Raw genomic sequence first — 12,684 nt, 5'->3', positions numbered from 1 at the left:
CTCGATCACTGTACATTGTATGCGTGCCCAACAGTATCGGTATAATATCGAGCTCGTAATTCCACGATATCGATTAATTATCGGAGCCGAGGCGAAATTCAGCCCAGCGGGAGCCAGATACACGTCGGTGTCCTCGGTTATTTATGGCCTCGTTCCCGTAAAATTCACGGCCGTGGAATCGTGATCCGCGCTCGCGATTTCATGATTTCCTCGGCCGAAGAAAAAAGATGGCTACACATGTAATTGCAGGATAGCGCGGCGCCTGAGATATCAATGGTTAATTTATTCTTCGATATATGTATATAATCCGGTATTCAGATAGAAAAATTTACTCGGTCGACGGAAGTTATTGGATTCCTTGCGTTCAATGACTGGTATTTCCAGGACTGTTGGAATGCTGGTGGAATATATTGAGTATATTATACCATACTATTTTTTTAGAACTTCCAATCCAGCCGATATAAATCAAGAATGATTTTCTCAGAAGCTAAACTCATTAGCTCAACTTTCTATTAATTTCTCAATCGCATTAGATAAATACACGTTTTAATCTTCAATTCTTCAGAAACAAATAACTTACGCCCATAAGCTCGTTTATTTCAACAAAATGATATAAATAATAACAAATTCCAAGATTAATATAGAAAATACATATAATAAAAAATGGTCTTCGTAACATCATCTCTCATCATCATTCTTTGCTTTTAAATTTACACGTTTGATCAACGTGGCCTTTAAACAGCTCAAACATAGACCTAATCTCCAAAATTAAGAGAACGATGTGCAAATGTTTGCTTGCTGTACAGTGGTTATATCGAGAAGTTTTCAAATATTTGACACTCTAATCTCTGATATTCACAGTAATTCAAAAGTCCAAGGAAACTTTGATTAATCGGAAAGGAACGTCTCGTTGATTCTACACTCTCCGCGATTGTTTCGTAGCCGCAAAGCACGCGTTACACGTGTTTTCGTGGCTCGCTCAAGCATAGAAGGGGTTCGGGGACGCAGACACGTGCTGCACGTTTAATAGTGATCCGTGGAAGGGGAGAATAAATTAAATTCGCTACCGTGAACGCAACTTGTATAAGCAGTTTATGCCATCGTATAATGGTGGAGCAAACGAGACAGAAAGAGAAGCAGATACGACTATATCCTACGAAGTCGAATGCGATGCTCGCTTTTCATGCCCCAGTTTTTCGTCTAAACAACATTACGGGATTAATTTCTTTCCGGATTGTAACAGGACGGCGGTCGCTTTCTCTCGCGACAAGAAACTATCTTTCTTCCGTGTCAAAAGACACGCTCCAGGGAACTTTTTAGACAGGGATAGAGCAAAAAGCTAGAGAAGGATGGAACGAGAAGAGAGATGCGAAGGTGGTAGCTAATGGAAAAAGTTAAAGACAGAAAGATTTTCTTTGTAACACGGAATGAATTCGTTTGAACCTACGTTCGAGGATATAATTGGAGAACACGACTGGTTGAACGGAGTAATTTTCGGACAAAGAAATACTCATTTTATCTTATAATAATCAATTGTAATTTTAGTTATTTTTAATTGCTTATGCCGCGGGCTAAAAATAAAAAATGATAACTTTTGTTCTCTTAATTAGCGCCAAATTATTTACAATTCCTTTGTGACTCAAGTCGTCTATGCGGAATCGTTTTTAAATAAATGATTCAAAGTGAGAATGTCTTCCGTGTTGTACACTTTTTCCGGTTTCTAACTTCTAAAGCCTAGATTCTCTAGTTTCTTTTCTGTCTAAGGAAGTTACGTTTAATTATCTTTAACGAATCCGATAACCTGCGATACTAACATAAAGTACAATACTACGATATACTCAAAATTCGAAAACAAATATTTTTAATGGGATACATGGCCTCAATAGAGTTCAGTGATACTATGAAAACTATAACAATCCAGTATTCTTTTTAAAAGTTACCTTAGAAATTAATCTTCCAGAAACGTCAAATGAGTTAACGAGGATACAATATACAATAACAGAACATTTAGAGAATAAAATGTATAATAAAGCTTTCAGATAGTATTCTAATTCTATAAGATCTCGTGGCGATAGGGAAAAAACGAGAGTGCACGAATTATGTTCGATCAAAGCGGTCAATCTAGGATTAGAATTAAATCATTCTCGCGGAAACGAGTTTACCCGGTGCTTTACCGTACAGAATCATCGACGAGCGGTAGAAAACGAGAGAAAGAGAGAGAGAGAGAGAGAGAGAGAGAGGACGCGTTTTAGTTCGTCGCTAAATTAATTTTGCAACCCTATCGACGTCTATGTAATTGCAATGTCAACTTCGTTCTACTGTTTCCCAGCATTCCGCGGTATTCGCTGCTTCCACCGAATAAATCGAAGCATTTCAACCACTACGAATTAGCAACTTTCGAATAATCAATGTTAGATCGAGTTTCTCGCCGTACAAAGTTCATCTGGAGCATGCAATTTCCAAGTTGCCGGCTCGCCCCTTTCTGCACTCTGTTCCTCGGGAACATCGATGATTCTAATAATTATAATCGACGACGGGTAGGATTTCGAATAACTTGCTGCTCACTTTATTACGTAATGGTAGAGGGAATCCAGCGAAATTCCAAATCAGAAGAGACGTCCCTCCGTAATATTATTGCGAATCGTGCTCGTTACTACGTAGAGGGAAGATGGAATTTATCGATTTGGGAACAGAAGAAACGACGGTTTTGATTTTGGGTTGCTATCGAATGTACGATCTTTTGAAATCTTGGAATTCTTGTTTCCCGACGGTTTTATCTCCCTCTTCAATTTTCGTGAAGCATACTCAGATGAAAACAGAAATAGAGGGACTGGTAAGTAAATTTAAGAAATTTAAAAAATTCTGACAGAATATATTTCTGTATTATTTGGTTGATATCTTTTCATCACATTTTTCACATTTCTTACATTTTACGCGCGTCATACAATCGTAAAGACGTTTCCCCTCTTTTTCCCTTTGTTTCTTACATTTGTTAAAATTTTTCAATGATATACTTTGTTTTATGTCGAACTGCGAATTTATTAAGTATATCGATGTACAGATAACCGCTGTCAATATCAAACCTACAGAAAAAGGATTTGCAGGCAATTCGAACAGTTTAATCGATCGGAGCATTCACCCGGCAAATGACAGATATGAAAGAGCCTGAATCTTGTCCAGCAATTCGATTTGCCAGCAATAAACAATAAATCACTTCGATCACACGAATTAACCTCTTCGAATTCTCAAACGTTTCAAATCATCGTCCATTTAGAAAGTTTAATAGCGATCGAAATCGTTCGCAATTAATACATCGATGCCAGTCAGTGATATATTATTTCGGGTATTATGTCAAATAACGTCATTTGGAGATTCAGAAATTCAATTCCACGATTTCCATAACACGATTCTGCCATCGGATCTATTTATGTTTCAGTTACGTTTCACAAATTACAAATTATCGATATTAATATATTTTCTTCTGTAATGATAACAGATTTGATAATAAAACAGATACAATTTTAGACGTAATTTTTACAAATTACACGTCATGTAATAATCTTATTTGAAGTAACATTGTAAAAGAGAAGTCTGTGATCTATAATTTATAGATCGAAGTGGCTACTGCAATAAGGAAGCAGCATCACTTTTCAATAATTTAAGTAAATCAACAAAAACTAACTATAAATCAAATATTTTTCCAAACCTGCAATAAATTCATAGTCAACTCATATTCAATAATAATAAACTTTGACACTTTTGAATATCAAACCTATATCTTTCCTTCTATTCCAATAAATATAATTTAACTATTGCAGGTGCCTTTACATATTTGCAAGCCTCTAACTTGTCAATTCATTGACATTAAACGCAAGTTGATGAATTATTGTGCAATTATGTACACATTCCAACAATTTCTTTTCCCAATTACACTTTATCAATACAATTTTCTTAACCACAATATCATTCGGGAAATGATCGATGAATTTCGAATCAAAATTTACGACGAAGCATTCCCTTAACCACCTCGTACTAATCTCAAAACTAACAAAGGTATTCTACCTACGACAAGCAGAAAGAGAAAGAATTTCCACCAGCTATACCACCCGTACTAATACCGTCGTAACGAGACACGTGAAGTTTGACGACTTGTTGGTCATTAAATTCATCGGTCGTAAAGCGACTTGTTGTGATAAGTAATAGGAAGCACTTAAGTTTTAGAGATCAAGCTGACGGTTCGATTTCCCCTACAGCCGACACCTTGACGAACGCATAGTTATTACGTCAAGGAGAATATCAGGATTCGTTTCGACCAATTTGGTGCCGCGACGCGTTTCTAACGAGCCAGCGAGGGAATTCGACGAGCGTGTGTTAAAGCATTCGCAACGTGGTGCTGTTCCAACGTTTCATCATCGACTCGCGATCAAAGGCACGCGTGTTTGTTACAGAATCGGCCATCGAAAGCATAATCCTTGCGGATACTCGAGGGTCGAGTAGAAGACCGTGAAGCGTGGCAAATATTTAATAAGTTCGCCAACCACGCTGTACATCGATAACTTCTTTAGTGATCTTATGGTTGATTGAACCAAATAAAAACGAGCTGTTACGATCTATAATATTTCGGATGATTGGTAGGTTGTTTGAGGCATTTGCAATCGCTGTTTGTTGCGAAAGTCGATGTGGAAAGGATTTCGAAGAGTGGTACCGAGAAGAGTTTCTTGAGTGGTTTCTGAAATTAATAGATTTTAGCTGTATATACGATGAAGTGTAATTACAATCGCTGACGAAAGTAGTTGAAAGTATTAGAAAGTATTTACCATACAAGCTTTTTACGTATACACGTATATCGTGTCAATTATGTGAAATACGTATATAATGAAATTTCTTTAACTCTGTAACGACACACGACTGTCACGATTATAGTGATGGAAATTAATAATTGTTTCAGAATATTTAATGACCTTTTCTTCTGCAAACATCGATCAACCTTTCTTATCGTCATAATGAAAATAAAGCGAGGAAAGCTCATTAAGGTACCAGGGATAATAAGGGTAACGCTGACAAAGAAATCTCATCAAGTATAACAAGTAGATTTTTAAGAAAATTAACTGAAAATGCACGACCTATCGTTTTTCATTGTCTCTACAGAATATACATTAATTTATGAAGCATTAAATAAAGAAATACGATATCTCTTCGTTTCTAAGTTTTTCCAACAACAAAACAAAAGAACTTTGAAAGACTGCATTTCTAGTCATTGCTTCAAGAAGGAAAAGCTAGAACAACATAGAAACTGAATCGAACACTGAGCATTTACTTAAAGCAGTAACGTTAAAGAAAAATATCTAACTACAAGCCATGGATGCAAGTATTGCTCCGGGAATGAGAAGAGTTAGTTCCGTAAGATGTGGAAAACACGGCTAACGTTTTCGTCCGATATTCAATTGGTAACGCATACACTTCGAACTAACCATGAACTTTTACAACTTCACGAAACCGGCGAAATAAAATCTCTAGGAACTCGAACAACTATCACGAATCGAATATCAACACGAAAAAATTCTAATTAAAGTAAATCGAACGCACTTTATTTCCCTTTTACAATTACACACATATAGCCAAGCTTGTTTTAACATACGAATTTTATATGAAACCTGAAAAACTTCCAACATAAAGTTTGGTAATCCGAAAAAGACATTGTAGCATTCCAGAGTCACTGATAAACAAAAAAAAAAATAATAATAATAATAAGAAAAATGTAATAGAGAAATTACATTACAAACATTCGTGTACCCTAAATAATTTTCTAGCGAGAGAGTCAAAATTATCTTCATAAAAGCGCGACATAATTCCTACTTTCTATTATCAGTTCCTTTCATCCTCCGTATCTTCCAGATCGTGTGCCAATTTCGTGAAGAGTGAGAAGGAGGGCAACAACTTGGAAGGCGTTAAGAATCTTCGAAATCTTGAAAGGGAGGAGAGCCCGAGGAAAAGGGAAAGAGAGAACGATGTTTAGAGGAATCGTAAAAATCTCTTCTCGGTAATTTCAGCCAGGGCCGACCTATCCCATTTCATAAACGGCTGATACCATTTGGCGTCCGGGATCCGTAAGAGCTTCACGGAAGAGTTACAGAATTCGTTTTCGCGGGGGCTTTGAGCTTTTGTCCGAGTAACGATGCCTCTGCTCGCCGGAAACGTGCAGCGAACCGATCGATGAGCCTTCGAACGGAAAACGCGCAATTTTATAGTCGGACCTGCCATCCCCGAACTATCCTCGTGACCTCCAACCCCCGTGAACCAGCTTCTTGTCCTTCTTTCATTCTTTTATCGAATTCCATCTGTCTCCATCCACCTCATTTTCTCTCTGACATTTCTCTCGACTCTCGATCCACCGCGGGGGAACTATGGCCGATCGTTAACCCAGATTCGAAACGGCGACACTTTAGACGCTTCGCCAATAGCCCGCGAATGTATACGTCTTGATCGCGACACTCCTCCACGGACGTCGAGAAACTAAGAAGCTTCTCCGGTGATCGATCTTTACGTTTAGTAGTCGATAGCTAGATTCGTTGAAACTGGCACGGAAACTTCCAGGATAAATATGGATCTGCCATTGTCATCGAGAAGTTTCTGTTCAGAAATGGGCGAGTTTAATTATCTGATAAAAAGTTGCTGCGACTCTTGAGATGTTTTATAATACGGGAATTAATTGAGACCAATGAATAGAAAGAGAGGGAGAGAGAGAGAGAGAGTGAGGGAGAGGAAGAAAGAGAGTAAATATATCTTATTCAGGGAGATAAGATTTATTGCTTTGAGAAATATATTTGGAATATTGGTTCTATATGTGAGATTTTGCTGGATGAAATTATCCTTCCTGTGCTTTGACTGTGTCAATCGTTGTTTCTAACTAATGTGTAAGATTTGGTATAGAGATCTTGAATATTAAGCGTTATATGAAATTTTAAACGATACCCTTCTACTCTACATTGTTCAATGTTACTTTAAATGTAACTTTGTGAACGAAACTCGAGTTGAAAGGTGATTTCAGCAAGTAGTTACTGGTTTCCTACGTCACATGAAAATACATACTTAACATCCCTATACCGCGAAATAAGAAGTAACATCCTCTGCAACCGTATTATAATATTGTAATAGAACCCGCCAATGAACGTCAATTTCTTCCAATGTAAATCCCAATCAAATTTGCAAAGTTCTTCTACAAATATTTCCACGTTTAAAATACACTTCGATTGCCAATCACCATAAACAAAATTTTCTCCAGCCATTCCATTTACCCCGAAAGTCATTTCTATACGGTTCGGTTATTACTTGCATCAGCTCGCAAGGACTTCTGCCTCTAATATTGCCACGTAAAGAAAGGAAATGTGTATTCAACTTATCCCTGTCACTTGTTTAACGTTTATTCGACAAGCAATATATCCATGTTCTCCCTTTCTCACATAATATATCCATGTCATATGGCCACGGGGATACGATAATGTTTTTCCACCCCTTTTGATCCTCTTCTTTTTCATGAGGATATAGAAAGAAAAAGGCAGCATACTACGCGGAGATGTTCGTTCTAAAGCTCTGCTTAATAGCCTGGAAACACCTTTCGACCGTTTCTAAGAAGCGATTTCCCGAATGCAAGCCCATTTGCGCGCCGGAACTGAGGGTCGGCGAAAGCCTCTTTCGCACGATAAGGCGATTGGTTTCCCGCGCGGTGGCCGCGTTGATTAAACTACAATGAGGAAAATTAAACGTAAGAAGGTCTCTCCTTGACGAGTGAAGATAAGGCGCAGAGCAGAAGGATAGATATATTTAATCCTTTTATCAATCTCTAATACACAATTTTTCGTTCATCTGCTGGCGAAAATCGTTTAATTTCTTTGCATAAACAACCAGAAAAATAGAGATAACGTATCTTATTATTTAATCATCAAGTTCCATAAGAAAACGTCACACCTGACTTCGCTGTCTTTGTGTCTAAGGTGTACTATAAAATGATGACTAGAATGCATTTAGAAATTTCAAGATGTAAAAATATACAGACTGCACATAATATTCAAAGATACAATAGAACATCCAAAGTAGCGTGCTCGTTATAATATTTGATAGACGAAACAAATCTCTAAGCTCCACTTGTTTGCCTGTCCAAAAACAGAAAAAAGGGAGAATTATATAAATCTGCACAAATGTCTGCAGTGTACTGGTGAGTAAGTATATTAAAAGGCAGACAAAACACAGCTCTCTTCTCTTTTCCTCTTCTTTCACGCGTTTCTTTGTAACGACACAATAGAACTGAGAATGTAATTGTATCGAGGAAAGTTCGAGGGCAGTAACAGGATTAAAATAAAATAATATAGGCCAGAGAGGAGAAGAATGATATAAAACAGTCTAATAACCTTTGCTCTATTGTCGTTGAGGTATTTCCACGGAGGCGGCCTCGTACTCAATAAGGAGAACGTTATCGAGCATTCTGTGCATGTTTGGAATACGTTACACGCGGAACGTAATAACGTACGTGCGTAATTTCTGTTCTCGCGCGAACTCGTTACACCCTAGCCGCGGAATTTACGTCCAAGATGGACGATGGAACGTTACAAAAGTACCCCTTTATGCTTCCTATATTTCTGGAAAGAATTTACGATTATAGTCCGCGAAGAAAGTCGCGGCCGACTCCGTGAAAGTGCTTTTTACTTCGAGCAATAATGTTAATTTAAGACTACAAGCTATTGTGGAAACTCTAAGAGAATATTTGCTAATATAGCAGACAAATATGGCCACAATCTTAGCATAGAGATAAAGTTGTAGTAGCAATTAGATAGACATGTTAGAGAAATGAAAGTATTATGGGAAAACTATGCTATTAAAGGTATACCCGAGACATATTGAAACAAAATGAGCAATATACTGATAAGTATACAAAAAGATATAAATACTAGGTTGTTGGAAAAGTGTCTTTTACAGACACGTCTTTTACAACGATGCATCTTTACATGAAACCTAATCTGTTGAACGTTGTGATCTTTATTTTAATAGAACAAAATGGATCATACGTAATTCGATAAAATAATATAAAACGAAAAATGTTGTGCGCGCATTATTTCCTGATAAAACGAAAGAAACTTTTCGGACGACCTAATAGAAGTGCATTTTGTTAGTCACGAGAAGTAATATCTTCAAATGAGATCAGGCGAATAGATGGTATAATGTAATGATACAGTCATGATCCATGAATAGCACATTCAACGCTAATTGCAGACCTAATCGCACAATTTTCTACATAATTTTTCCAAATCACGTTCAATTCGCGCGGTCATACGAAACCTTGAACACGGTAGCTTCCCCATAAACCAAAAATACCAGAGGGAAATCAAACACACGGCCATTATAACCATTCACAGGCCGTTTCCTCTTAACTTCTCGTGGCAACACACCGCGTGAAAGCCCAAACGCTGATTCTCAATTGCTCGCAAGTAAATAATGCGGTACGCGATTTCTCTGAATCTGGATCTGTTCATTCACGACGTTATTTACGACTTAATGCCAGGCGAAAATTCGACAGCGTGAAATGGAGGGAAAAGAACACGAGGATGGCAAATCGTTCCGAGATAAAAGCATCAACGGTGCAACGAAACAGACGAGACGCGGCGTCGCGTCGGCTCGTGCAAATTCTTCCATGCGTTCCGGATCCAAATCACCACAGGCAAATTGTTCTGGGGTTCAATCGAAAACGCGTTTTCACGAAAAGCTTTTAACGACTAAAACGTCGACCCGACAAAGACTTTACGATCGCGCTATTACCATTCAGGAGTCATCGCAAACACGATGCGCCAGGATGCTGCTGCGACTAACAAGAAAGACGTTCATCAGGTCCTCGATTTAATTCAAACTTCGAACAGTGATGGTATTTGTCATCTTGTTTATAGAAATGTGTACTCCATTATGGTTCGTGGACAGGTAATCAGATGCTCAATATTTTTCAAAACCATTATGGGCCAAGCGATAAGGCAACATGTCATGTGCATTTTCTTTAATTATTTTACATTATCGTAATTTTATTTTTTGTTTTTTTAACATTGTAGGCATAAAAGAAAATACTACGGATTTGTTTAACATTTTTTTCTTCGCTCTTCCTTTTTGCCAGATAGATGCTACAATGATGATTTATTCACAAACTATCATTTTTTAAATCATGAGGAAGTATTTGGTGTGTCTCTGTAGCGTAGTGGTCTTGTTTCAAATTGTTTGTTCGATAATATTGCACAATTTCGCCGTTTCTGTTTTGACTTAAAATGTACACGTTGCTCGCCCAATGTATCAGCAATTAAATTAAAATCGATCTAAATTTGTTTCCATTGGATGATGAAAAAGAAGCCGAAGGTAATCGACAATTGACATTTCGTACGCAAATATCTCGTTTATCTTCCTGTTCTTTTTCTCATATAGCGTAAACCAATTGTCGGAATATTACCTTTGCAATGACGTCGCCGATCGTCATGCATTGCGAGCGTTTCCACGTTTCCAAATATTTCTCGTTCATCGTTCCGAAGAGAACAACGTTAATCGAATTCGCGTGCAAATTGTTCGAACAGAAGATTCGACGGTGGCCAATTAGCGTCAAATAAAGTGATTGCTGCGTTTTCAGCACAGTCTTTTTCCATGGACGAAAACTTACTTTACACTCTGTGAAACTACGGCATAGTCGTAGTTTTTACTCGACAAACTTTTACGAAACTTCGGTATCGCTCGCTGTAATATTTCGAGTAAAAAATTTTTTTTAGCGGAGAACTTTTTTATTTCGGTCAACGGCAACGTTAGTATTTTACTTTAAACGACTTTTATCGAATCCCGATAATGTTTCCGGTCTATGGCAATTAATAACGTAGAAATTAATACGCGTTCTTCTAATTAGTTCGTTTGTACGAGGTTTCGAACCAAATTTAGTCGCGAGCCTTGTGTTTCGTTTTTTAGTACATCTATAGAAGTCGATTCGTTGTTACTTTTTATAATTAATAGGCATAGTGATATCAAATTATATATGATAATTCTTGGAAATTATAGAATTTGGCTTATTTCTCCATAAATATTAACTAAAATATAAACTGAATATTTATAATGACAAATTTAATGTAAACATTGTATCAAGAAAAGTCAATTCGATCAATTTATTCAATCTGTACAAGATCAAATCCATAATCTAAATTTGACATTTAAATAGCCTAGATAAAACGCTCAGTCATTAAATAAGCAAAATATGGAAACAAGATATCCTAGGTTATAAAACTAAAATATTTGTACATACTCATTTGAAGATGTGTAGTTAATTAGAAATACCTATATCAATTAGACATCTTTCATTTATTTCGTCGAGTATTTGAATAAAAGTTTGGAAATTCCTAAACAACCCCTTCGTTTACGATTTGCATGAATACCATATAATCAACGTTGTTAAAACTGTTTATGTCAGGCCTCGACAAAGCGTTTCACAGCGATATTGCTGTTTTCACGAGTAATTAGTCGGGCGTTCGTATTCGGTCGAATAAATCCGGTTGGAAAACACGATGGAATTGCACGCGTTTCCGTCTCGTACAGCTTTCTTCCGTCGCGCCATGTAAATCGGGTTTAACGACCCCGTCGAGTACGCGCATTCTTGAGAATATAATCAATGCCGGCTTCTCTTTCGGAATTTCTCGAATAGTAGGACTCTTTCAGCGATCATCGGCCGTTCGAATATCTCACGAATCGTGAAATTCCCGCGTCAGCAATTTCCTTCCTTTTATATTGGAATTATAGACGAAATAGACGGGAACTTCTCTGAAGCAAACGTAAAAGGAGAAAAAAGAAAAAGGAAAAGCAGAGGCAAGAAGAAAAAATCACGAGTTCATCATTGTGACACGATCTCCTTTGTCTACTGTTATGCACAGCAGTTCACGAGGAACGACTCGCGAAAGTTTTCATTTAACGAGCCCGTACACGTACCCGTCGTGACCATTATTTTCATCGGTGTACGTAAACTCATTATATTCCTGGTTTTACGTCGTGGGCCATTACAGTCGCACGAACGCAAATAACTCAACAGTCACGATGCCCTCGAACGTCATCGAAGTTCCATCGAAGAGCGCGTCGAGTTCGTTTGATTCCGCAGGATCTTTTGTGTCTCGGTTTTTAAACGGCAATGTAAGTTTTGCTCGAGTTACTGGAAGACTTTGTACTTCGTTGGTATGTATAAAAGATAAAAAGTTGGAATAACGAAGTAAATTCCTTTTCTTCGTTTTCTTATTATTTTTTCTTTCTTTTTTTTTTTTTGCGAAAGGCGAGTTTTAATGTGAATAATGGAAAGTTCTGCATTTGAAATTAGCATATAGAAATATAACGACGCGATGACGGTATCATAGAAAATCTTTAAATAAAAGTATAACTTAAAAATGTGAAAATATGGTTCTTTGAATGTGAGAATATATTGCTTATCTGATTGAATTACGAGGGAGATCTTGCCGATGAAAACAATTTATTAGGCAATTTCCATTATTATCTGAATAATTATACCATTTCTAGTAGCATCACGGTTTTATAGCGGGAACGGCATGGCTACGTAAACGGGATGACTATGAACGAATTAACGGAAGTAAAATTAACAGCTGGCGAAATAAGGTCTGCTATCTCATTGGAAGTACATTC

General features: G+C 37.3%; 1 protein-coding gene across 8 annotated transcripts in view; it reads right to left on the bottom strand.

Annotated features, from left to right (window-relative positions):
- The window catches only part of LOC100650960 (fat-like cadherin-related tumor suppressor homolog), a 499,821-nt gene that overhangs the window by 68,202 nt on the left and 418,935 nt on the right, over positions 1–12,684 (bottom strand). The window lies entirely within an intron of this gene.

Source organism: Bombus terrestris, chromosome 6 (genome assembly GCF_910591885.1).
Source record: "Bombus terrestris chromosome 6, iyBomTerr1.2, whole genome shotgun sequence".
Taxonomy (NCBI): domain Eukaryota; kingdom Metazoa; phylum Arthropoda; class Insecta; order Hymenoptera; family Apidae; genus Bombus; species Bombus terrestris.
Note: the sequence above shows the minus strand (reverse complement) of the source record. Positions and strands in the feature narration are given on the sequence as shown.